This window comes from Corvus moneduloides, chromosome 10 (genome assembly GCF_009650955.1).
Source record: "Corvus moneduloides isolate bCorMon1 chromosome 10, bCorMon1.pri, whole genome shotgun sequence".
Classification (NCBI taxonomy): domain Eukaryota; kingdom Metazoa; phylum Chordata; class Aves; order Passeriformes; family Corvidae; genus Corvus; species Corvus moneduloides.
In genome coordinates, this window is record NC_045485.1 from 21,982,918 (window position 1) to 22,010,620 (window position 27,703).

At 38.1% G+C, this 27,703-nt stretch overlaps 1 long non-coding RNA gene across 3 annotated transcripts in view; it reads right to left on the reverse strand.

Annotated features, from left to right (window-relative positions):
- The window catches only part of LOC116448919, a 120,494-nt gene extending 97,466 nt beyond the window's left edge, over positions 1 to 23,028 (reverse strand). For all 3 annotated transcript variants that reach the window (XR_004242159.1, XR_004242156.1, XR_004242157.1), the window contains exon 1: positions 22,897 to 23,028. This is a non-coding gene — a long non-coding RNA (uncharacterized LOC116448919). The remainder of the gene's footprint in view (positions 1 to 22,896) is intronic.
- Between the last annotated feature and the right edge of the window lie 4,675 nt (positions 23,029 to 27,703).

Sequence of the window (27,703 nt, forward strand, 5' to 3'; positions counted from 1 at the left end):
GCAATTCCACTGACTGCAACAGTTCCTGTTTTATTTATTTATCCTGGGGAGGTATTTTGTGAAAAAGGATTAACTCAGACAGGAACTTTCCCTTGAAACTAGTGGAATAAAAGAAACAGTGACATGGAAATCCTATTAGTGGTTCCTGGCGTTATTAACAAGATAAAGACAACCACTTTCTAATAATCTGTTTGCTAAAACCTAATAGTTGTTTCTCCCCTGGTTCACATGGGCGCTGATCCCTGTGGGGATCATGGAGCACATTAATCATGTCTGGAAGCAAGGGTTGTTTCCACGTATTTTCTATTCTGCAGCTTCCAGGTGGGCAAGGTGAAAACCCCAGGTAGTTCCAGGAGGAGGTGTCCAATTCATGGCACTGAGCAGAAGTTAGAAGTGAGCTGAAGCATGGAGTCTGCTCCAGCAATTCAGAGAGGTAACCCACCAACAGACTGCCCCATCTGCAGGACCAGCCAATACTGTGATGTCAAGAAGTGAAACCCTTCAGTTTTCATTAACAGATACAGTATTTTTCTGTAGTGGCCTTTAGAATACAAAACATCATCAGTAAAAATTTGCACAGATAACTAAAACCTTTTATGAAACACAACATTCTGCATTTTCAAAATGTCACAGAACAACCCTTAAAAAAAAAAAATAAAGCAAGTAATGACAATAAGCTTCCTGCACTGTAGTGAAAATGAATCTACAAATACTTAAAACATCTGCTTTGGTCTATTACATTTATTTTCCAAACAGTCTTAGATGCCAGAAAGAGTTCTTAAAGGTTTTCTGGGATAGAAACCAACAAACAAGAAAAGCATAGCCATGTGCATTTAATTGTAAGTTATGCATGTTATGAACTTTAAAATATGCATTTTCAAACAGATCTTGGAACACTTTACATTGTTGATACTGTTCAAAAAGGAATACAAATGAAAATAACACTATAAATAAAGGATTTTTGCCAGCCACTATTAATATTTAAAAACCACGTGTGGAGTTTTATTAACTTGAATAAGGACTTTTTAAAAAAAATTCATTTGCATAAATTAAACAGTCCCTTGCTATTATAGATACTTCTCCTTTTTCTGCTTCAGTTGTCTGATTATCCAAAAGAGAAAAAAAAAGGAAAAAAAAAAAAAAAGAAAGAAAAAAGAAAAAAAGAGGGTGATGGGCTGCAGGGCAGATAGATTTCCTGCAGACAAATTCTAATAGGCCTTCCAGATATATAGCATCTTGTTAAAAATTCATGCAGGCCAGAATACTAGAAGGTCAGAAAATGTCTTTGAAATTCTGCCAGAGCTCTTTTTGATAATTCATTCAGGTTTTAAAAGGGAAAATTCCTCATTAAAATGAACGTAATGCTTATTAATTTATACTCCTAAGGCAGAGGCTGAATATTAAGCAATGGACTCTGTTAATCCATTTATTAAATATCAAAGACCATATGTTTTCACCCTGTCTCCTTGCTTATTGATTAATTGCCTTAGACCTATATAGGTAAAAGCAGAATAAAGTAAGTTTCTAGACACTTTCCTAAACTGGTGGAAACTGTAGCACTCTTTTTTTGTAGCATATACCTTATAGAACTCAATCTCCTCTGCCTTCAGGTTCACGTCTGTAATCTGATGGATCTGGCTGAAAAAAAGTCCCCTTTGCTGAAAGTTATCATTTTGTGCCAAAGGGTAAGTAAAATACCTCCTAGAGCACTGATTTGTGCTCTCCTGGTGAACACATTAATGCACATGAAGTATCAGAAAGGCTTCTCCATGCTCCAGAAACAAAAACTTCTCTGCTCTAGGCTGGCACAGAGAGAGGATCTGAGTGCTCTCCCCACTCTTACAGCTGTTTCCAAGAACCCTACCTAGCTGCAGAGTTCCGAGCACAGTTCAGATGTGTCCTGAATCTGGCTGGGATAAAGTAAATTTTCTTCCTAGAAATGCTTACCTCAAGTGAATGACTTTTCAGTTTCCCATACTCTGACAGTGAGCAGGTTGACAAGAAGACTTTGGGGAGCATGGCCAGGACAGCTGACTGGAACTGGCCAAAGGGACACTCCATACCACAGAACACAAGTGTATAAACAAGGGGGGAGTTGGCCAGAGGCTTGACCACTGCTCAGGACTGGGTATTGGTCAGGGAATGTTGAACAACTGTCAGATGTTACTTCTCTCTCTTCTTTTCATTAAAATTATTACTATCGTCATTATTATCATTAGCATAATTTTTTTTTTTTCTTATCTCACAGCTACCAAGCAACCTCCATTCCACCCGGAACCCAAATATTACCAAAGCACAAGGCAATGAAAAGCAATAGAAATCCTGAAATTTTCAGGAAATCTGTGTTTTACTGGGGTGTTTTGTCATAAGGTTTGGTACATGTACATCTTCCACTTCATTGTATCACTCTCAAATGAGAGAAGAAGAAAGGCAGGATCGTGTTCACTTTGTAGTGGTATAAAAGATGACTGAAGGTGCTACTGGCTCAAGAAGAGTCAAGACCTAGCTCTGAATCTTTTTCTGAAATCTAGCGAACATAAAACATTTTCATTTCTTATGACTAACTTCTCCCCTTTCCCAAAACTGAGGATAAAAATTAAAAAAGGATGATTTCATGTTAATTAAAAAGTTCATATCAAGGATGACTACTGACATGGAGAAGTATCACATTAGACAGCAGAATCACATTAGAGCAGAATCACCTTCCAAGTGATTCAATCTCTCTTCATGGAAAAAAGGAAAAAAAATAGAATCTTGTGAGCAAAGAGCCAAACCACAGACCACAATCATAATTAACACATTCAAGATCATCAGGTAATGCTGATTCACACCACCTTGTAGATACCAGAGAAGCATGAAAGCATCAAGCACTGGCATAGGCTGGCTTGGCAAACCTCTTTCCCTGACTGCAGAGGGGAAAAGCCCCTTGTGCAGTGGGTATCCCCAACCACTCTGCATGTGTGACTGTCAGCTTTCAAGCCAGAATTGTGTGGTTAACAAGAAAATGATTACTCTTTTTGCCTTTTGAAGATCAGGTAATGTTTTATCTTACTGCTAATTTTCAGTTGCCTGCTAACATGGCTTAGAAGTCCACAGAGACTTTTGCTTCTTTCCCAAGTGCTTCAGTTGTCAGCAGACAACTAACAAGATGGCAGATGAGTACAGGCAGATTTGAAACAACATGTTGTAGGGGGGAAACACCTGTGTAGCAACAGAGGAAAATCCACAACAAAAACAACAAAAAAAGCACCTGTAACAGACATCAAATGAGGGCACTTCAAATGGACACAGTAGAGAGGACTTTAAGGTGTTTTTCTTCTTGTACAAGGGCTGCTGTGTGCAGTCACTGCTCCTTCTGCTAATTCTTGCTGCTCCCTCTGTTGTGCCAGTACAACTATTTGTGTGACTGTAAAGTGAATCAGATCAGGGAATTGGTCCGAGTTAAAAATAACCTAGGGGGGAAAAAAAAGGAAAAAAAAGGAAGAATAAAAAAAAAAAAATAGAAGAAAAACTCAAAGCAGCTACCACTGGAACCAAAAAGAAATGTCAGGCAAGTCACAGCCTTGCCTGGGTCTCTCCAGAGCCACAGTTACAGGACAGTTAGATTGGCATTGCATCTGAGACCTACAGCCTGCACAGACAGCAGCACACAGACAGAGCCTGTCCTAGCACAGGGACATGATGAACATAGGCAAGAACAGGATTTGAAAACCTGCCCGAAACACCAACATTGGGAGTTGGGGATGTAAACACATGAACACGTGTTAAACCATAATTTGAGATGGACAGAGCAAGGACAGTGCAAGTCTCACTGCTGCCCACACTTCAGTAATTCAGATAGTTAAGGTGCAGATCTGCTGTTTCAAGTTGGACTTCCAGCCACCACCAAACAGCCGCCTCAGGGTGCTCTTCTCACAAGCAGGATTTTCAAAAATCAAAACCAAAACAACTATGCCCCATATGCACCAGGACATCCTCAGTGTTCCTTAGGCTAAGGGGTGGAAGAATGTTCTCCATGGAACCATTCAGAACCCGCACGGTAAAGGCAGAATATTTGTCACCAGAGTCCAGCCCTCCCCCAGTAAAAATGAAACACAGGATCAGTTTCAGTGATTCTCACAGGCAGAATGGCCTCACTTCTTCCCAAGCTGAAGTCTGCTTTACATGTTAAGATCATAATTCTCTGGGAATACAGCAAAGCCTCTTCCTGCTTATAACATGATCTTCAGCATGGCATTTAGTGACAGTCGCCTGCTCAGCACAGCACAGATAAGTTGTGGGATTTATTGCACTTTTTCTGAGCTCAGAAGAAAAAGCCTTCCTGCTGGACAGTCTGCTGAAAATACCCAAAGCCCATCTGTAGCATAAGCCGAATGGCTTCCTTGTGAATGAAAAGAATTTATTAAGATTGTATCATACAGAATCTATTTGGTGTCTGTCTCTATGGTGTAGATCACAGCTCCTGATGATAATAAGCTCAGCCTTAAATGCACACATGCCATGATCATGCTGTGTAAATTTAAAAATGCTACTTGTCTGCCTGCCTGTTTAGCTGGCAGCTTTACCCACCAGGAACACAAATGATTTAAAACCCAGATGCTGAACAATTTGAGATGCAGAAGCACCCTACAGTGAAGCAATTATTGCCTTGGAGGGTCTTATTACCCTCATCATGTCATGAATTCCACACAAAGTAAACATGCTTTCATTGTTATGTATTTCCCAAACTGCAGTATTGTAAAGAAAAGTTTTGAAAGGAGTTTCTCATCCTTAAATGCAAATCTCAGCAACTTTTCTCCTTGCTAAGACAGACAAATGATGCCTGCTATTTTCCTGACATATTATATTGTATTCCCCCTCCCCAACTCCACTGGTTTAAGGAGAATTGAGCCTCCAGAACTTTTATAGCCATTTTAAACCAAATTCATGCCAACTGTCTTATGGGATAGATTTCAGAATAAAGCAAAACATTTTTTCCATCGTAACACTATCATCTTACCAATGCACTCTACTGTATACATGTTTCCCATGTATAATTAAATTGTATCGAGACAAGCATCCTCTTGAACTAACTAAACCCCAATGATTGCAGACCTGGCACCTTTGGCACCATCTGATCATACCCAGGTCACCTGACCATAACTCAGAAATGCAGTTTCCAGGTATTTACAGCAAAGCACAGACATGGATTAGTAAATTGCTGCATGAATGTTTAGAAATGTATAGAATTCCTTTAAGAAAACTGCAGGGCCACATATTCTGTCTTGAATAATACAGAAAACCTTTGCCAAGTCATTCCAAACTTAAAGATTAATTGATAGTGTTGTTTAATCCATACATTGATCACTCTGTGTCCTTCTGGGCAATGCATAAAGGACAGGCATATAGTTTTGGACTTTGCTTATTTTACAATACAGCAAGTACCTAAAAGAGGAAAATGCTAAAGTTACAGCTCTGTATGGAAGCACATGTGTGCAAACTGTGTTGAATCAAAGGCTTATTATTCCCTTCTACTCTCAGCAACCACACAGAATAAAGGGAAAAGAAACCTGAAGACATTAGTTTGTGTATGAAGTGAATGGGAACTACGCTAGGTAGTAATTGCAGTAGTTAATGCTTAGGTCTGTATTTTACCTGAAAATAACTGAGGCTTTTAAGGCTACTTTTTATTTTTTTTTCTAAACTACACAATAAATTCCAGAATAGCTTTTGAGAGCATTCCCTTTCCTGAGAGGATACAAATTCACAAGACCTCTTTTGTATGTGCATGCCCCTAACCATTATGCTGTAACATATCTCAGTTACTGCAGACACACTGGGGTCAGTCTCAATTCTTCCTGTAGAAAATATTCCACTAAGCATGATAGTCACAAAGAGGAGGGAAGACTGAATAACTATAAAGACTCCTTGCTACCAAGACAGAAAATAAGATTCCTAGTTTCTGATGCAGCAGCTCACTCCATTACACAAAGTAAGACAGGTTCAACTGAAAGAGAAAAAGCTGTACCTAGAATATGATATTGCAGATTCATTTAGCAATTTGGGACTTCTGGGAAATGGGAGTGTAAATTCCATCCTACGAAACAAGCAGCATAATTAGTTAGATTTTAATTAAATAGGATTCAACCTGAATTCTCAAATAGATTCAGATCAGAAAAAAAACCATATTAACTATTCTAGAAAAATATTTGCTTATATGCACTTGAAATTTGCATCTGTGACTTTTTCATTTGTTAACTCTTCCCAGATACATCAGCTGGAATCTGTAGGTTTCACAGCAGTGCAAAGACAATGCCCTGAGTATGGCACTGCATTGTCCCATGCCTGTCCCTTAGCCTCAAGTGTGAGCCCAGGAATAGTTACTCTGATAGAAGAGCTCCTGAGCTTTAGGAAATTTAGAGAAAAAAATCAATTCAACTATTTAAATTCAGGGACAGCTCTTTATTGTAAAGAGCAGCAATAAATTTAAGAACATACAATATTTTAACCATTATAGATGAATGTATGAAGCTATGTAGTTGGCAGTCAATTCTGAGTTTCAAATATTTCCATTTTCTTATCAGCTGAATCCCAAGATCAGCCAAGTCCTCCACTTGATCAGAATCAACAATCTGACTACTGAGAAAGTGCACAGAGCATTTTATTACTCAAGTGAAGCAAATTATCTAATCTCTTCATGGTGCACATTCATCACCACCAGGAAGGAGGATGGATTATAGGAGCACTCTCCAGAATGCTTCACTTCTGCTGTCAAGTTGCAGAACATTCTGCTTTATCAAGATACTTAGCTCTTAATAAATGCCTAATAAGAAAAAATCAGTCCTGATATTACAGTTAATGGGTTTTGTTGATGCCAGTGGAGAGCAGGAATATGATTGTAATTTCAGGTTGAAAAATTCTGAACTGAAATGAATGCTGGCTGCTCTGCAGCAATCACAAAGGCACGGCATCCTTCCCTCCAAGGTGTCCTGGTGCATGCACACTGGGACACCAGACAGTGCAGGTTAAATAAGCAGCAGTGCTTAAAGCAAGAACAGCACAAGTTGTTCATTATCTGGGTAATACTAACTAATTTTTATATGTCAGAAAACAGAACAGCAACAAAGATTTCGTAAATGACCTTATAAGTCTTTCCTATGTTCAGCCATGAGTTGCCCAGTGTCTGCCTCTAATTTTTTGGGAATAGCCAACAAAGTATTTAGGGCTCTTCAGGAAGTTAAGGCAAGAGAACACTGAAGTACAGTTCCTGAATATGGCTTTCAACACGAGGGAAAATAAGTTATCATTGTAAAAAGGAGACCTGAAGCACAGAGTGACTCTGTAAATTCTCCCCACTCACATCACAAACGAAGTCACCTGACAGCAAGGTTACTGAGAACAAACTGTCTCCTCTGCATCACCTTTCATGCACACGTGTCCATCTGCTGAACGTGGAGCTGGCATGAGCACCATCTGTGCTTAGCACAAGAGGGAACTGAGCCTCCCCAGTTCTACAGAAGATTATAAAATTAACACAGGGGCAGAGCCTACACTGCCCAAGGAAAGAGCCACCATGGTTTTTGTTTCTTTATGCTCCCACAGTCAATCATCATATCTCCTACCAGAGGCAGGGCATGAATCTTAAATTCTTTTGTACTTTTGTACAGTCACTCCACTCGTGTTCAGTTGTGGATTTATTTAGTAGACCTTTGTTAAACTAATTTATTCACACCTAACTTCCCACCATTTGCACCTGTGATTATTTTGGTCCAATGCATCTTGCTGCTATTGCTGTTTATTTATTGTCAACTCAGGCTTATAAGTATAGAAATTGATTTGTCTTACCTCTTCTCTGTCTTTCTTGCCCTAGTTTTCAATTAATGCCTATTCATTAGTACTTTTTCTCCATTAAAAATCCACAGGCTTTTTTTGTTGGTGACTTTTATTGGCCTGCTATAAAGAAGGCTCTGCTTTTTACATGTCAGCCAAGCCTGATTTCATATTATTTCTGGCAGCAACAACTAAGCACATGACACGGCCTTTGTGTGACTGATGATGTCGTGTGACACAGGTACGAGGCAGAAGTAAAAGGGGAAGGAAACAGAAATATTGCTCCTCTCTGTTTAATACCTACACGTAACAGAGTCATAGCATGTAGCAGAAAGAATGGACCCTTGCACCTATCCACCATTATCTCTGGCAGAAGCACAAGTACAGATCTGCCATTCATTTACCCCACTCCTGCTCCTGTTTAATTGCAATCCTAGATTGTGTGCAGCACACTTGCCTGAATAATATGTGGAGAACAAAAGCTAATGAAAGCTAGATGAGAGTGCTCAGAAAAAAAAACAGTGGTGAGAAAAAAATTGCATGGTGGGAATAAAAACCATCTGTTTAGGAAAATTAAAAGAAATAAATGCCAAGATGGCTCAATTCCATAGTCAAATTGATATATGTTAGCTAGACTTCAGCACTTGTTCATACTTCTCATTGCAACAAATGTTAGGGAACATGATGTATTTTTTATTTTCTATCATTGACCTCTGGGACAGTTAAATGACACAATACTTTCTGCAGGCTAAGAATACCTCTTCTGGGCAGCCACTGCGGCCAAACTGGTGCAGAGTAACTTTTTGAATGATAGTAACCTTACTTGGAGTCTGACCTGTTAAATGTATTCAACACTTAATGTTAAAAATACATTTTGTGCAGAAAAAAAAATTCGTAGCTGTGTGGTGAAAGGAAAGAAGTCTAAGAACTCTTCTGACAGGTCACCAGATGGAGTGAGGACACTCTGAGCCAGGCCTGTGCTGCATTCTCACACAGTAACTGAGAGGGACAGCTAAATGATAGATGCCTTGGCTGAGCATCAAGATGAGCTGTTGTTCTCTCAGAAGATCAACGAAAGACCATCAGGCATTCTCTGACAGTGGAAGCTGCATGATCGAAATGCAGTTTAAGATGTTAATCAGAAAATGGAACAATAAACCAAAGCACAGCAGTTCCTTTCACTCTTGCTGCCTCTGCAGCCTACAAGAGTTTTGCCACTGATTTAAAAAAGAGAAAAAACATATAATTATAATGCCTGTGGCTCACAAAGCCCTCTACCTTGATGAACAAAGCTCCTCAAAGTGAAGCACTTCAGGGACTTTTCTACAGTCTCCTTCTACAAAAGAATTTATTTTATAGAATTGGCACATTTTTTATGAAAAAAAACCCAAAACCACATGAAAACAAAAGTGTCAAAAACAAACATTTCAAAGACCTTAAATAATTTTGTAATAGTCTATAAAGCTTCTTCACAGAAACAACAGAGAAATTACCTCTTTTAAGCGATAGCATTTTTTCTATCATATATACATAGCCCTGCAGTAAGAAAGCGATTCAAAGATGAAAAAAGAATTTTTAAAATTTTCTGTTTTAATTATTACACTAGAAAGGACACTATTCAGAGAAACCTTTTCGTAGAAAAGATTCTTCAGGTTAAGTCTCATCCTTGACTTGAATGGAAACTAAAGAGATTCCTAAAGTTAACTGTGATCTTAAGCACTGCCTTAAATTAGTGGCTTAGGAAGCACTGTCTCTGTTTAGTGATTTTTTTTTTCTGGTTCTACTCCAAATCTACCAAGATGTATACAAGCACCTATGTTTCAGCATATACTTTAGGCATAATCTATACATTAGGCATAATGTATAGATTTGGGGATTCTAAAAGGTTACAAAAAACTCTGGGCTATTTGATAACCCAGGTAAACCTGTAACATAGGTAAACCCGGCTTTATTAACGTGAGGGTATTTAAGAAAACTTTACTCAAGTAGGGGCAACACTGTGTTATTGGCAGCACAAAGAAATCTTGCAGTTGAATTTTGCCAATCTCAAAGGCAAAAGCCAGTTTTGAGATTGTAAAACCAAGAAAATCCGCAAACATTTTTATTTAAATTCTACATCCACATAGTCAATTGGAAGATTTTCTCTCCCCAGGGACTACACAGGCTAGAGCAACATGACCTTCCTTGAATTTGCCTTTTTTGCCAAGTAAGAGGAGATGACAGAGCAAAGACTAAATGGAGCTACAGTAAAATTTAGAATAGATGACCAAGAGACACCTCTTTGGGTGGATTCAGACCTGAGAGTGCCAAAAAGAGGGGTTTAATGATGTGGCAATTTTTGACAAAGGTGCAGCTTCATTTCCAGAAGGATGATATGCTACCCTAAGCAGGAAACAAAAACTCTGCAAAAATCCAGCATTCTTGTGGTGCACTGCTCATATTTTCTACTCCTTTGTGTCCAACGTCAAATAACTCTGAAAATCTGGGTGCTTGAAAAAAATAAATTAAATCTCTGGGAACCTGTCTGGACAATACACACACTTAATACTGAAAAATCTGCCAGCCAGAGGAAGCTCACTGGAAGGCTGAATTTAGGACTGAATTTGCAGAGGAACTCAAGTGAAAACAGCAGAGCAATTTCCAGGTCCAATGCCATATTGTATGTGGATACATCTAAAATCCTTCATTAGCTATCAAATATATGTCAGAATAATCTGTGCAAAATTATAGCCCTAGTGGAAAGGGATAAAGTGTGGGTAAGTGTTCTTAAATCAGATGTAGAAACGAAAATTAAAATTGTAAATTTTGACCTGGTACATTCTGGATTTACACAAGCTATCAAAATACAGCCATCTCTTTTCGTTGGGCTGGTTTAACTGTGTAACTTTAAAGGCAGGAAAGAAATGATGCAAGTACATTTGTCTTTAGGATTTACTTAAATTAATATAGCAACCTCTATATCTACATACTTACATTTGTAATTTACTACAAAATTCCTTAATTTCTCATTACTACAACCATGAATGTGAAAATAAATATTAATATCCCAAAAAGAGTTTCAGACCAGATGTAACAATTCCTGTGAAGCCATTAAGTTTCATCATTTCCATAAATTCAGTCCCCATGCAATAAGCACTTTATGAAAGGGTATTTAATTGCCTGATAAGATATAGTGGCTCCTCTGCATCAATAATAAAGTCAATAATCTGCATTTTTTAAACCTCTCTAAATATCCATTGATGCAATAGGTTGTTGCAGTACTAAAGTCCTCCAGGCCCACTGGATCACTACTATAAAATGTTTGAAGCCATTAAATATACATTTAACATGATAGAATTTTATGAGTCTATTGGAGGTCAATGCTGTAAAATTATACCTCTAAAAATCCTCCTCAGAAAGTAATTTATGGCATAAAATATGTTTATTAAAAGTCCCTGACTACAGATTTATGTGATTTTATGTGAAGACTGCAATTGAATATGCTTGGGGACCAGTCCTGAGAACACTTTCCATGAAGTTCAGAGCTTATTACCCTACATAATCCCTCCTGGAGTTAATTGAAATACTCCCAAGAGTAAAGTTACTCATAGTCAAGAGTATTTGTAGCTCCATGCCCTTAAACTTGTTTCCACAGCTCTCCCTCTGATTCACTGTGTGATCTAGCAAGTCATTAGATTAGCAGTGCTTATCTGAGAAAGGGAACCATTTAATGGGTAAAAGGTAAGATTAAATGTATGTTTGCAATGTACTTAGGTGCACAGCACTGTTGGTACTAATTGTTACTATTTCTGCAGCTCCAGTTTAATTAATCATCTATGACAGTGGTAGTGAACAACTTCAGAACGAAAAATGTTCTCAGACCAAATAGGATATCGAAATCTCTTTGGATCATACCTCAAAAAAAATCAAAATTCCTCCCATTCTATGCCCTGAACACCTTCCTAAGCTAAAAAAAAAAAAAAAAAAAAAAAAAAAAAAAAAAAAGAAATTAGTCATGCAAGGCTATTTCTAGAATACTTTCAGAGCAATGCAATATTCATGAAAAAGTATTGCTTTTCTGCTGAAAATAGTTACAAAAAATTCCCCACTCTTCTATAAACCCCTGTAAAAAATGTCCCAAAAGTCCCTCCTTCTGTGCCACTGGAGCAGTTGGTTATTAGTGCACACAGCAAAGAACAAAAGCCATTAATGAATTGCTTAATACTGTTTTCATTTAGGTGCTTGTATAAAGGCTGGAAAGAAATGGATAATTTTTACGTTAATTTAAGATGCAGTTTGGAGCGTGTACTAAGGAACTGAAACACTCCCACCACCGTGGCATGGGAGAAATTTGACCTCACAGTAAACGAATGAAGAGTTTATCATCAACTAATCTTGGAAGCTGGTTAAAGAGGTGCAGTTTGGCACCCAGGCAGGGAATGGTCCCACTTTGTCATGTGTGAACATCACTGTCTAAAATTTAGGAAGGATAACCAGCACTCCTCCTGGAGGACTGCTGATCTCCTAATCTCCCTTCCACTTGTGGCTCAAGAAAACTCCTTAAAGGTGAAGTTTTGGGAAAGAAAGAAATATGGCTAGATCTCCCCACTGTAACAGCAGAGGATTTGCATATCTGTGTAGGCTTTTGCTCATTCTAAAATCAAATTATCTTGTGATACAATAATTTGTTTAAGTACTGAGGCACATCCGCATGCCTTGCCAGCACATTAGCAGGATGATATAAGGGATATCAGGATGATAAAAGGATATTTGAGCTCATTTAAGGCATAATCAAACATACACATTTTTCTTGTATTTCTCTGTATCTGTCTTGGGCCTTATTACTATGCTGTGAGCACTTTCATGATAACTTAAAGATCTACCAAAATAAAAACAAGACAAAAACACAACTATCAGTACACCATATTTTAGTAGCAAGATTTTTACTACTGGAGAAAAGCTGCTGTGAATCTTGCTCATTCTGGACTCCTGGCTAGGTGCTTATTTGCTACATTTTTGGGGGTTGCCAATCGCCAGGCAACAACAAAAGTATCACCCTCAGCTAGGTGAAGTTGAGCCAAGTCTTGGTTAGAACTTGAAAACATGGTTTTGATAACATGGTGTTCTCAAAGACATTTCGAACTTCTACTGGGAAGTTTCCTCTCTAAATGAATATGACTTTTCCCCATCAGTAGCTTGCAAAAAAGAGATTTTGGAAGAATAATGCTGCAGACCTGAAAAGCAGATTTTATTTTAATATAGACAAAAGCCTTCAGATGTGGTACTTGGCACAGCTGTGTTGACTTCAACTGATTCCCAGCACAGTTTCTGGACTGTCCTGTCCTGACAGTAGGACAGTAGGGGTGGGATGTGTATTATCCCTGAAGGAGGTGCTGCCATCTCCAACCTGGACACAGTGGCAGCAGCTCTTGGCCCTCCACTGAGCCTCTTTGGCACTGAATTTTATGGAAGGCCCGTCTAATGAATGCTGCCACAAAACCTCCCATCTTTTCTGTATTCATACCTTGTCCTTCCCCTCAAAGCCACTGGCAAACTCCTGAGTGGATTCATCATAAAACCTAACCTATTACCACAAGCTAGAAAAGGATTGTCAAAGGACTTGTGCTGTCACCTGATAAAGGATTTGGGAGAGTGTAAGTCTTACCTTATTTACGTAACACACTGTGCAGGAGGAGCTGGGTTAACACATAGTTCAGCATGAACATGTACCATAATGAAATCTTCACCTTCAGGCAAAGACAAGAACTAAAAGGGGACATTCAGGGATTAAATTGCTCCAGTCACAAGCCAACATCTAGGAGTACAGAATTTACTACAATGGCCAAAATGTAAAAAAAAAAAAAAAAAAAAAAAACAAAAAAAAAAAAAAAAAAAAAAAAAAAAAAAAAAACCCAACATATTTTACATTTAAATCAAAGCTAAAATGGAAAACAAGTTTGTCAGCAATGCAGGAATGACTGCTTAGGTGTAAAGACATTTCTGTGGATGACAGCTGGGGTTACTGAGCTTACTTCATTCCCAACATTTTCTTATGGTTCTGCTTTGAGGGGTGAAGCTGTAGAGGAGAGGGATTTTCAATTACTGTTCAATTATTGCAGATCTATCATGTGGTGGTCCAGTACTTAGGATAACCTTGGACCTAAATGCTGTTAGTGACTGTACCCAACCCAGCCCTATGCCCAGGCCTTGGACACCTGACAGATTTCTGACTGTACCTCCAGAACAGAGAATAGCACTCCAGAGCACTTGTAAAGGAGGCACTTACTTTAAAGCTGCTATAAATTTTTCCATAAACTCAGTTGTACTCTGTACATAGATCTCAGTAGGTCCATGTGCAAGATTGCACTCTGGTCTTTGACACGGGAGCCTTGGAACGTGTTCAGTGCCAGATGTGATGAGATTTCAGGGAACTGTATTTACTGTTGTGACTAGGAGGAGAAAAACACAGCATCAGTGGCTGAAATTCCATCTTATTTTTCCCCCTAATTCATGTGTTATTTTCCAGAAGAGAGAAATCTTATAAGAGGAAGTATGTAATATTATTACATATTGTAATAATAATTATATATGTATTACATATGTAATAATAATTATGCAATAATAATATTGCATGCTTGGCCTTATATTTTACTACTTATTTGTGACATTTATTAATTCTTATATTAAAGATATAAAACTACATTTACACATAGAAATCTAGGGCCGTTTTTTACAATACGGCGAGAATTTTTTGTTTACCTTCTGTTTTTAACTGTCCCAAATACCCTATCTCTGGGTGCCTGGAGAACAAGAGGTCTTGCCCCCTGGATGAGCTATACCTTTGAGAAACTGAAAATGGGAGCAGGTAGCACCTTCTTTAGTAAGGTCATGTTGAAATTCAAAGAAATTCCTCTCACAGAATGAAATCCCCCTTTAGGAAAATAAGTAATTTACGCCAGCACTGGTTAGAAGAAAATAAGAGCACCAAAAACAACAGAAGAAGAAAAAACAACTTAGAGCACCACAGGGAGTCTTGAAATTTCTGAACTTTCATGTGCATTTTTTGGTGGCAGAAATTGTTTGTCTGTGAAAATAGGGCACAGCAAATAGCACAGTACAACACTAATTGCCTGGCACTGTGCTCTTACTCCCTGTGTAGGGCTCTTTCATATCTTTCTGGAGCTCTGTACTAATTCTATATACACACTAAGATACAAAGAAACTAAGAAATCTATATTTTGGCGCTGTCTCGCACGTTGGAAATGTTAGAACATGGGGTTTTGTTTTGGTTTTTTTTTTTTTTTTTATGGTATTTACCACATCTAAAATTTTGCTGAAAGCAAAGCCGGGAATAAAACAAATACAGGGCTTGATTCTTTTTTTTTTTTCACTTGCATTGATAAAACAAGATGTTTAATTTCCTTGACTTCAGAAACACTGTTATTTATTTACACTGGCATAGAAGAGAACTACTATCATGATAATGGGCGGAATCTGTATAGACAACTAGCAAATAAAAGAACTCGGTAGTGCAGGACAATCACATCTTACAAAGATGAGGATAAGAATCACAGTAATTGGGAATGTGTTAAGATTTTGCTTTCTTTCACAGCCAGAATTTTGGAGCTCAGAGAAGCTGTTGGTCAGCACTGATGGCATAGCAGTGACAAAGTCAGCCTTACTACTTGGGATGTGAGCAAACCTCTGCTCTGGCCACAACTCCTCTGTTCCCTGGGAACAAAGATATTGCTGCATCACAGCCTACTCTGACGTAAATTACAATTTACATCAATTTACTATGCAGCATTTGGTTGCAAATTTAGTTTTTTAAGAAGCAGAACTAGAATGGAAAACATTTCAACACAGCAGAGTTTTGTCAGGAAATGCCTCTCACTAAACACAAAATGTTTTGCCCAACATTTCTCTCTTTCTGAGATTCACACGTCTCATCGGCTGAATTCCTGACAGGCTGTTGGAGAGCCCAGAACTTCCACACTGTGGAATGCCAGGGGATGAGTTAAACACACTCTCACACATTCTCTGAGATGGAGCTGACAGATTGAGGTCACCCAAACCAACCTTCATGCCAGGGACACGAGGGCAGAGGGCCACGGACCTTTAGCCTTACAGTAGAGTAAGTTCAGAGATACAAACACACACAGAAGTAACTCAAAGTGTATTTTATAACTTCTAAGAGCTTATAAATAAACACACGTCCCAAAGCTTATGTTGTGGTGCACATTTACTCAGAGTTATTTATACAGGAAAACCCCAAGTAAACCACAGCAGAACTAACAAACAGCAAAATAATCATAGGTGCAAATAATGAAGCTCTAGTTCAAGCTTAGTAAAAAGGTGTTGAAATGTTACCTCCCCCTCCCCACCAACACTTTTAGGGTTTTTTTAAACAATTAAGCTGTTCTAAAAATTTTCAACTATTCCTTAAACAACATAATTTTTCTGATATGAAATAAACTTCCTGGGACCCACAGCTGAAAAGGATGTAAGTTCTGTAGGACATCTTTTGGGATTTCTAGGATACTGAGCAGGTGTTTTCCCAGGATCCTGAGAGAGTAAAGATGAGTTTTTAAAAACAAATGTTAATTCTGCTTTCTATTCTCATTCTTCACAGCCATGAAAAAGACCTAAACATTTTCTTTTGTACCATAAGAGGTGGGTTTAGTACTTCTTTTCATTCTCTATAATCAATTACAGCAGGAATATATAGTAGCAAATTGAGCAAAACGCTCCTCAGCAGCAGCAGTTTCTAGTAGGTGTCACTGACTTGGCCTTACACTCCAAGTCACTGATTTTTCCTGGGAGCTGGCACACCAGATGGCCCCAGACTCGGCCTCTCCTTTAGGTCTGCCCTTGCCTGAAGCCATCTGCCGTGCTCATCCTTTGTGCTTACCCCCTGTAAACAAGCAAGCAACCAACTCTGAAGAAAACAAGTTTTCAGTCTGATTTCTGTGAGTGCTTTCCAAGTCATGCATCCATAGTGCTGCCGGACCTGAATTCCACGTGTACATATCCCTGTCTGAGCAGTGCTGTGACAAGAAAGCACACGGCTGCAAGCACACAGTACAGATGAAAAGTCTTGTGTGTTTTGCAGGTTTCCTGCCTGCACAGCTCTTGGCCTGACTTTGAGTTCACACAGCCAGGATGGGGCACATCGTGTGGTCAGTGAGAACTAACCAGCATAAGCAGCCAAAATGAGAATCAAATTCCCAGAGAACCCAACTGATAGAAATAGTAACAAAGACACATCTTCTGCCTTTTAAAATGGCACAGCCTGTCCAGAGAAGCTGTGGCTGCCCCATCCCTGGAAGTGTCCAAGGCCAGGTTGGATGGGGCTTGGAGCAACCTGGGATAGGGGAAGGTGTGCCTGCTCATGGGAAGAGTTTGGAATTAGGTGGTCTTGATTGATCCCATGACTGTATGATCAAATTTTAACGTTTAAAGCTTAGACACAGAGGCAAGGAACATGGAGTTGGTACCATCATTGCTTCTCGGACTACTGAGGATACTGGGGTGGTAAAATACAATACAGGGCAGCTGGAATTGCCCCATAAATTGATCTAAGGAAATGCTAGAGCAAAGGGTTTCCTTTAATCTCTTATCAGCCTGGACAAATATAATCACAGTGATATGTCCCTGTAGGCAGGAGTAATTTTGCCAGGTTTGAATCTATTTTTTCCTAATAAACCCCCATGAATCATTTGAGAAACTGAGTTCTGCATCCCATTATTAATTCTGATTTATTCAAAAAACATTCTGAAATCAACAGGAACAGGTTTTAAGTGATCAGAATGAAGAGCTGTTAGACCAGTAAGACACTGAATATTCAACTTCCTGTAAAATACAGCAACGACTCAAGTTCCATTTCAGCATGGCAGAAACATTAGCAACCATGAAAAAATGAACCTTAAGACTAGAACCACAAGAAAAATTTGGGAGCACTTGTCCTGGAAAGTCCTAACACATGGTAAATTCTCCCTTGTACTCCACCAGACTACTTAATTTGAGAAGCTCAGATTATGAATGTATTGCTGTTTGTAATGAATGCTACATTCAACTCAGAATATTTTTGCTCTGTAGTTGTATGAGACATTAGTGACTGTAATTGATTTGGCATTAGTCTTGCCTAGTTGACTTTGTTTAAAAGATTGCACTGAGCATCATAAGTACTTGGAAGCAGACATATAGACTTCTTTAAAATGCTGATTTGAGCTATTACTGCATGGAATAATTGCTACATTTCTTTACTATATTGTTTTCTTGAAATAATTTTCCTGTCTATATAATTTCCAAGTTTTCATGAAGAGGAGTTTCATATTCATTTTTCCAGTATCCTTAATTTTACTGAAATGTGTTTGTATGTTCATTTATTGCTGAGAGTGACACAGAGTTGGGACCCAAAAAGTTCAATCTCTAACAATAAGAGACTGGAAATAATGTGGCAAAGTAATGGTCAGTGAAGTGTATAAAACTAAGTCTCTTGAAACTGGTAAAAAAAATTAAGGATGAAATTTGTCTCCGTAGACAGGCCAATATGAGGGTAAGACAGGATATAATAGGTGGAGTTCCCTTACAAAAGCATGTTCCATCTTCCTTGGAATATGAGTGTTTGCCATGGAGGTCAGAAGAGCCTGGAGTGGAAGCAGGAATTGGGAGAATCCATACAAAGCCGTTGTGGCCAGACTCAAGAGGCAGTGAGTGGCTGTGGCTCCAACTTTTAGGATACACCAGTGAATTGGACTGCCTTTTATAGCCACCTGTTTACTCACTGGACTAACAGCTTCCTAAAAATAAAGCTAAGTTTTTTCCAGGTTTTGAGACTATTTTTTCATGTTATTGTAAGTTCTCCCCCTTTTTTAGGATGAAGGAAAAGATTACAAGATCATCTATGTTTCTGCTGTTCTTCTTGCCCTATTTAGATTTAAATCAGGAAATTAAAATAATGATTAAAAAATGCATGTCATGCCTAAAAAGCACAGAACATTATCAAGGGACTACAAAGGCTGATACAATGGAGGGATGAGCTAAAAAAAAATATCCTGAGGAGTCAAAACTGGCTATGAATGAAGTTTTCAGAGCAAGGAAATAAGAACAATAAAGTCTCCTTCAGGTGTATAAAGTGGAGTGAAGCTGACAAGAGAAGACATTAGACCACGGCAGGATATTTGAAGGAAGTTAATAAAGAAGGAGGGTAATACAGCTGCAGAATTTAATGAGGTCCCTGTAGTGTTTGCAGGAGGATCTGAAGTTGGAAAGCAAGCAATAATCAGCACGCCTAAGTTTTTCAGAAAGTATTGTGCCTAAAGGCCATAAGGTTAATGTTCAGATTTAATGAAAAAACATACATGCACACACCAGAGGGGTAAAGCACACATCAAATCTCTTCCCACTGACTTCAGCCTCTGCTGAGGGGGAAGGGAGTGAAACCCTCTCAAATATAAAACTCGTTCAAACGCTGCACGAGAAGATGAGATGAAAGAAAGTACAAACTGTGTCTCCTCTTAATTGAATGTACACCTTGATTATTTTTCTTTTAAGCAAGTTTCATTGACTGATGTAAAAAAAACCAACTTTTTTTTGGGAAGTTCTAATATTTTGATGAAAATTATTTTGAGTGTAAAGAAGAATAAACATTTATATTAATGATGTTTTATACTGTGTCTGGGCCTAATCTTCCAGGTTCACCATCAGAGAAATCAGCCTCAGGAAGAGGAGGGCCCAAGGCCCCTGCAGGCTGTAACCCCACAGATGGAACTGCAGCCCTCCAAAAGCCCTGGGACTTCCTCTCCAGAGCTACAAGAATTCTCAGGAGCTGGGAGGAGCTGGACAGGTGAGCTGGAAAGAGGATTGCTTTCTCAGGCAGAGGTTAATTAAAGAGGCAGACTGATGAAAAATATTTAGATTCACAGGAATTCCAAGGCTTTATCTGATAACCTAAATGCCACCAGAATATTTCTGTCTAGCTTTAATAGGCAGTCCATTTCCTCATATCTTAATACTACTGAATTTACTAAGCCAACACCACATAATATGAATTAATACCTGGATTCAGAGTCCCTGAAATAAATGAATGTTCATTGACAACTGTGGGCTTTAGATTATAAACCCTTAAGAAGACATTACCTATTTCAAATGACCTCTTATTATGCAGCTAAAAGCAACCAGAGATAAGACATTTTTGGAGCTGATAAAAAGCCTCCAGAGCAATGGTTCTCAAAATTAGAGTTGCAGCCTCAGGTTGGGGGATGAAGAGTTTTTGCTGCAGAGTCACAACATACTCCACAAACTTAAGATCGCATTGTAAAGAAAATTACTTCTAGCTCTTCTGGCAACAAAGATAACCTTCTGAATGTAAATATCTGAAGGAGTTTGGTTTACTTGATATAGAATTGTAGGGAATACTCAGTTCATGATGCTTCCTATAAGCATAGGGGATTTTTTTCTATTCTGGTGATATAAACAGTAATAATAAAAAATTGCAAGTGTTAAATATATATACAACCAACCATTCAGGAAGTATTTCAGTTGTGTTTCTGTTGTCAACACAGCACCAAAGTTTTTGACAACTCAGAGCACAGATATGCTGTGAAAGATTGCATGATGGGAATGGCTTGAATTTAGAGTTGTCTAAAGACAATTGAGTTTAAGTTTCAAATGCAGTGTCTGATTAAGGAAGAAAAGGTTTAGATAGAGAAGACTGCCACTGGTTTGAAATTGTGATGCAAGGAAGCACTAAGGTAGCCACAGAGATGTTTTCTAGGATATTAGGGCTCACTGAAGTTGGAAAGTTAAAAACCACAAACAACTACAATTCTTCACCAAGAACAAGCCTGGGTCCATCTGTGAATATCCTGCTCGCCAGCATAAAGTTTCACTACACATAAGAAGATATCCTTTTAGGTGACTGGTAATGCACTTCAAGGACTCAACTGAGTAAGTACTTATCAGTCTACACAGCTGTAACAAAAGAACTAGAATTCCAACTCAAAAGCACTGGTCTTATACGAAAGGTATCAGGTGGTCCAGTCCTTGTTTTCATCAAAAGCACAATCTAATGCTCAGTAGTGTTGAAAGATATTACTCATCCACTGTTTTTACATTAGAGAAAAAAAAAAATAATTAAAAAAAAAAAAAAAAAAAAAAAAAAGCCAAAAAAACCAACAAAGACCTGAATTCTCAATGCTCCAATGGAAATCAATACACAGAACCCAATATTTTCAGAGGTTTAGACTTTCTTCTGCTGCAGTTCAAAACACTTGTTGCTTAGAAGGTCATTGTTTCCTGGCTTGCAGGGGACTCATTTACATAGAAATAGAACTGGCATTAAAAGGGAATAAGCGGTGAATTTTCGAAGAAAAGCCATCATACAGGGAAAAGAATAGAAAAATATATGGAGAAACAAGCAGACTAAATCTGTGTCCAAAGCACTGAATAGCACACTCAGATTTCAGTACTTCACATCAGTCAAGCATTTGGTCTAATATCACTGAACTAAGCTGCTGTCATAAAACATAGCAAGGAATTTAAGAGAAGGTAGGGAGAGCTGTAAGGAAACAAGGGGAGTAAAGAGAGAAACACTTCTGAGAAAAGGGAATGAACCTGACAGAGCAAGTGGCCTTACCCTGTTCTGTAGGTTTTTCCAAGAATAAACCTATTTAAGGAATAAAATTATTGCAAATCTGTCCCTACAGTTACTATAGTGATAATGAAAACCATTAAAATGAATATTTGATAAATGAATAAATGAATAAAAATGAAGGGAATAAATGAATGGTAAATGAATATAGATACTAAATGGTGAAAATTAAATGAATAATTCTCTTAAATGAATAAATCCGCTGTGCTTCAGTTTGTTAGTGCTCTACACAGATTAAATTCCTCTTAAATGTCATCTTGAAAGGAGTTTACATTGCACCACAAGGATATATATACTGGGGGTTGCCAGGATAATGGAAAGTAAACATCTGCGTGTGTGACATTGCTTGGTTTCTTTAGCACACACCAAAACTGACAATTTAGTTATTAGTTACATTTCACAGTCAGTGCAGCCAGTGGCTGTGGCAGAGGAGCAGTATCTTGATTTTTTCCTGAGCTATTTATTTCTCTTATAGCAACTGTGCATTTCACATACTGATATTTATTAAATACTGATATTCTTAGCATTGTACAAGACTCAAGTATCAGCATGTTCAGCAGCACAGTCTAGAAATCTAAGAGGAGGATGAGAGTTGAAGACAGGGTTGTAGGAATATTGTTCAACACAGCAGTAGGTCTTCAAAGAAAGAGAAAAAAGGAAGAATTAACAGAGCAAATACTGGATGTACAAGGGAAGAAATATTCCAGAGCTATAGGAAAGGAATAAATACACAGGGTTAGGGGGAAAAGTGAAAGATGGAGTGACATGGTCAGAAAGAAAATGAATATTTGTCAATGGTCAACATAATTAAACTAGAAAAGGGTTCCCTAATTCACAGTGCTATTACAGAGAAGGTTCATCTGTGGAAAGCCCAGCTTCATTCAGCCCAGACCCCCAGCTACTCTGACTGGAATTAGCAACAACAAGATTGTACCTGATCATCTCTGCCATTGCACTGACATCAATATTTGCGTGCAAATCTCTCCTTCATTCCTTATTTAAGTATTTCTAATGCAACCTGCTGCTAAAACTGAAAGTGAAAGTTTGGATATGGACTTTGTAGAACCTACTGAGAAGAGCTTATTTTTTGTTGTTTAAAAGAAAAATGCAGCTCAACTCCACTGGGAGTTTTTATCATTTTTAGCTGTGGAAAATTAAACTGTCCTTATGCTGTACAAGATGTTCCCCTTCTTCCACTCCCCCGCTGTTAAATTCTAAGTGTTCTGCAGAAGCACAGGCCCCAGTAACTGAGGAACATGACAGTCAATACAAATAAAACCCCACAAAATACATTAGTATATACCCCTGAACAGATGAAATAAAGAATTGCCTCAATTCCTTAGGATTGAGCACCAGATTTTGTCCATTTTCAAACCAAAATTCCACCTCTTTGTAAACCAAGCAATGCAAATTCTGCTCCAGAGTCACATAAATCTGAAAATAATACTTCATACCTGGAACCCTGCTGAAAAGGGTGAAGCATCAGTCCTGTTATGAATCATTGCTGGATGTTTCAGTTCAATTCTCCTCTCATCTGCTGGAGGAAAGGCAGTAAGGAAAGTCAGAAAACAGTCAAAATCATCATGTGTTTCTGATATAAGCACACCCTGCTCTGGGATTAGCTCTGCACAGCTGCTGTCACTTGGCCAGTAAAGTAATTTTTTCTGAATTAGGTCTCACTGGGGAGTTCAGCTTGTCTTTTTGGTGGCTAAAACCTGTAAACTTAAGTCAATAACTTGTCTCGTGAGGAGGTCCTTGTATTTTGGACTTGTGTTTCTCATTCCAGAATGTGTTTTTTTGCCTTGGTGTTTTTTTAACTGAGTTTCATAACCCAACAGAAGTAATTTGTGATTTGATAATTCCTTCCTATTGATATCTTGTGCAGTTTCTGTTCCTCAGTTCTGAAATCAATACATAGTCTATACATTATAACACACAATTCCAAATACAAAAGCCAGCATAAAAACAGCTGAGCAGTCTTATGATGGCAGATCCCCTTTTCACGCTATGAAAGGAGTCAAGGCCTGTGTCCCAACATTTCCTAGACTTGACTTCTAAAATAAAATTACCAGTTAAAAACAAGAAGATGTTAATTAAACCAGAACTACTAATAGGATGCTCAAAATCCAGTGAACATAACATGCTTTTCCTGCTACCCTTGTTTCCTTTTTCTGCCTCCTGAAGTAGGATATGCCCAGTAAAAACTTGGTACCTAGGTGTCTGTTTCTCCCTCTCACTATTTATCTATGCTTCTGTTGTCTTGATAAATTTACAGAACTAAATTTACACTGCATTTCATACCTTTCAGAATGTCTATTAATCTTACAGCAGCAGTTTTAGTTGATTGATTACCTTGGCATTGAAGCAATAACTGGGAAGGGCATTTTAATAGTTTTAATTCTCTGCACCACATTAGAACACATTTTTTCCATTATCTTTGCTATCATTCTATTGTTTGCCAATCCCCAAACCTGTTGACATGCCTCAAACGCTTCAACTCTCAGTTAAAACAATACTGATTAGCAAAAAATTCTGAAATACGAAGCTCAGTGGGATAGTATTTACTCATTAAATGCCCTAGAGCCATTTCGTGCTCCTCATTCCCTTTTATAGCTATTGACTGAAATGTTGCATCAGTATCAATTATGGGGATTTGAAATGGTGTGAATGGTGGAGAAGCAAAGAATGAGATTTCATGACCACATCAAAGCCATAAATACTGTCACTCTCAGTGTCTAATGTCCCTTAAGCCTTATTTAATGGTTAATTGATTGCTAAAAAATCTTTCGGGTTCATTTAATTTTCAAGAATGTGGCCTTGTTAGTATGTTGGCAGGGCCTTTTTTTTCTTTCTTTTTTTTAACAGCAAAGTTATATATTATGTGGCATGAATTATAAAGCAGTTGTCATGGAGATGTTGCCAAAGCAGGAGCCTATATGCTGTGTACTTTGAAAACTGCAAAGCCTGTCTGTGTACAGGCACCTTTCCTGAATGCCCTGCAAATAGTGCTTGGGGTAGCACCTGGATGGTTCCTTGCACCATTCCTGAGCGTGCTGCTCTTGCAGTGCTACAGGCAGGTACCTCTCCCTTTATAACTTCCTAGCCATTAAACTGGAAATTTTAGTGGTACTCAAAGGCTGCAATGAGGCAGAGAACTGAAATGCATTGAATTGCTCTGAAGCTGATGTCTTATCAAAGAAATGTAACATTACACAAAAATTTGATATATCAATATTAATTAATTTAGCTACAAAGAAGCAGGCACACAAAAGCAATGTTAACGAACCAGTGCTTGCAATCTGGTGGCTCAAGATTTGCTTACCTCTGTAAGATTTTGGTAAGTAGGTTACAGAACTGTTCCCCTCTGTTTGCACAGCTGTGAAATGGGGACATTTATGCCTGATTATCTTTATAAACTGCTTTAGAGCTTTCAAGATTGAAAACACCATTTGGATGCTAGAAAAAAATCCCCAGTTCTATCTCATAACTTTTTCAAAAGTTTATATTCACCCATCTCTCTTAAGAGTTGTACTTTATTTTATATGTATACAATGATACAAATCTTAAGCAACTTCTATTCTTGAAGCATTACATTCCATCCTTGAGAAACAGTTTGACAATGTTTTTGCTTGCATGTTACCAAACAGCACAAACTGGCACGTAGACTTGTTCTGTAAGACACGTAGTTCTGGAGGAAGGTTTGCAGTATTACAGAAACTGGTAACAGATCTTGCTATCATTTGCGGTAGTGCCTGCAGAAGATCCTGGGTTTCTGACAGGGAAAGCAAGATACAGCCTTACTTAAAATTGCTAAGTAGATTTCACATTAAGCATCCAGTTCACTCTTTCATATTTTCATAAATATGTAGAAAATCATGCTGCCTTGCAAAATGAAACTTAAGAGACCAGTTCATGAAAAAATTATATGCTCCATTTACTCCGGCCTCCTATGTACTTTATTTTTTATTAGCTCACTTATCCTCTATATACAGGAGACCATGTCTCAAATCTGCACCCCAGAGGGGTGGGCAGTAGAATGGGGAGGGAGTTAGCCAAAACAGGTATTTGCATTTCCAGCACAGAAAGCACACTCATTCACCCCACATTAGAAATGAAATGAACCACAAAAAGTTCTGTTGTTTTCCTGTTCTGAATATTTTTTTTTAGTCTATGTCAATGAAGAGAACAACAAAAAAAAAAGAGTATAAAGGGGACAATCCTTCTAAATGGCTTTTGTGGACAGCAACAGGGAATTTATACACACCAAAGCATTTTACTGATGGGTTTGCTACTTTTAGAGAGAAGACAAAAACACAATTAAACATTAAACAAGATGAGGTTAATCAAGTTTTTTTTTCTCCAGCAAAAAACCAGATTAAGTTAGAAATGGAGCTTTTGAGGAAGGAAACACAATATAAACTAATGAAATGCTGTCAGTTCACCACTAAGGATGAAGAAGGAAAAGTCAGCAAATACTGTTGGAACACAGCTTTTTTTTTTTTTTTTTTTGTCTAATTTCTCATGCTACAAAATGATACTTGGAAATCATTGGAGATCTCTCTGTACTTTATCATTTACAGTACCCAAAAATAATCCTCATGGCAAACCATGATGTCATGTTATCCACATTCAGTTGCAATCTGGAGGGCATGGTTTCATTTCCATATTGAAATGACCTGGTGTTTAGGATTAGAGAGGAACACTGCATGTTAAAACACCTGAGCTTTAATCCTAATCATGGGACAAAAGTTATTTCAATGATCTTAAATTAAGTTTAATGTGCCCAGTTTGGGCTTACCATTTGCTGGTTTCAGAAGATGTTGACAACTCCATTTGCCAAAATAAATAAGAACAGTTCCTCTCCCTTCTCTCCCCTGCTCCTAATGAAAACCAACAGACTGTGCCTCAGAACTGTCAGGAAGCTCAATAGCAACTTAATGTGCTCTGCAATATTTAGTCTCAAACTGAAGGGTAGTCACAGAATAGCAAAGTAAATCCTTATTAGATATCAAACTTTAGTTTAATGCCCCAGTGCAATTTTTGTGTTCAGCCTGTTAAAACATTGGTTACAATTTCGTTGCACATCTGTAAGGGAAATTTTGTTCTCTAGGTGTGAGAGCAAGAACTGAATGAAATCAGAGAAAGACAGGAAACTGTGTGGCCTGATGAGCTCTGATAATTACCACAGCTCTATCTGTTGGACTGCCATAGACCCTCTTAAGAGCAAAACAAGAATGACACCAACTTCCATAAATTTCATTTCATTAGTAGTGCCTCATGCAGATTAGAATGCAATGCTCTGGAAAAAGCAGTTAGGAACCAAGTGCATTTTTAAGCAAAGCTAACCACTGAGGGTGGGCCCTACTCTTCATCCTGTAAAGCCTTGTTTGTTCCCTCTGTGTCACTTCAAAAGGATGTGTACAGAACTGGAAAAACGATAAAGTTATTCCTACCATGTGACAGTGAGAGTGAATCATGGTCCTTGTTCCTATTGTGCAGCAGAAAATGGGAGTGTGGGAATTTGTAGAGACATTCAAATAATCATTAATCCTTTTCTACTTGTCAATCAAAAATGTTCTGCTCTTGGGGTGAGAATATGTTTGGCTGGGAACAAGCTTTTAGTAAAATAGATTTGGCAGATGTATACTTGCAGATGCTCATGAAAGATGAATCATGACATTTCCTGACAACAAACACACCAAAATGTCTGTTTTGCTACTTTCTTTTCCCTTGGGTATTGCATCAGCAATATATACTGGATATGTATGTGTTTATATATAAATCAATTAAGCAGTAACAGAGAAAATTATTTGCTTTCTACATCAGAACACAACCATACCATAACAATATCCTGGTCACAAGAAAAATGGTGAAGACATGCAAAATAATTGAATAGGTTCTTTTGGTTTGGTTTGATTTGATTTGGATTAGGTTTTTCTGGTTTTGTTTTGGTTTGTTTTTTTCCTTACTATTTTCCTTTAAATTAATGGGCCTTGAAAGGAAGAAGACTGGCTATTCCACAAAAACCTGTTTCTGTAATAATTTACCCATTAAAATTCTAGTAACCCTTTGAAGTTGAACCCTTTGAATGCTACTACCTGCACTGTACACACTGTGGCCTCCCAGGTGATATCTACTAGAGATCCATCTCGTCTGACCTGTTGCAGACCCAGAGCATAAAATCAATATCAATGAGACTCACAGAGGCCCTCAAAACACAGAGGCTACTAATGCAACAAAGGTAGAAAAAAATTTGTCATC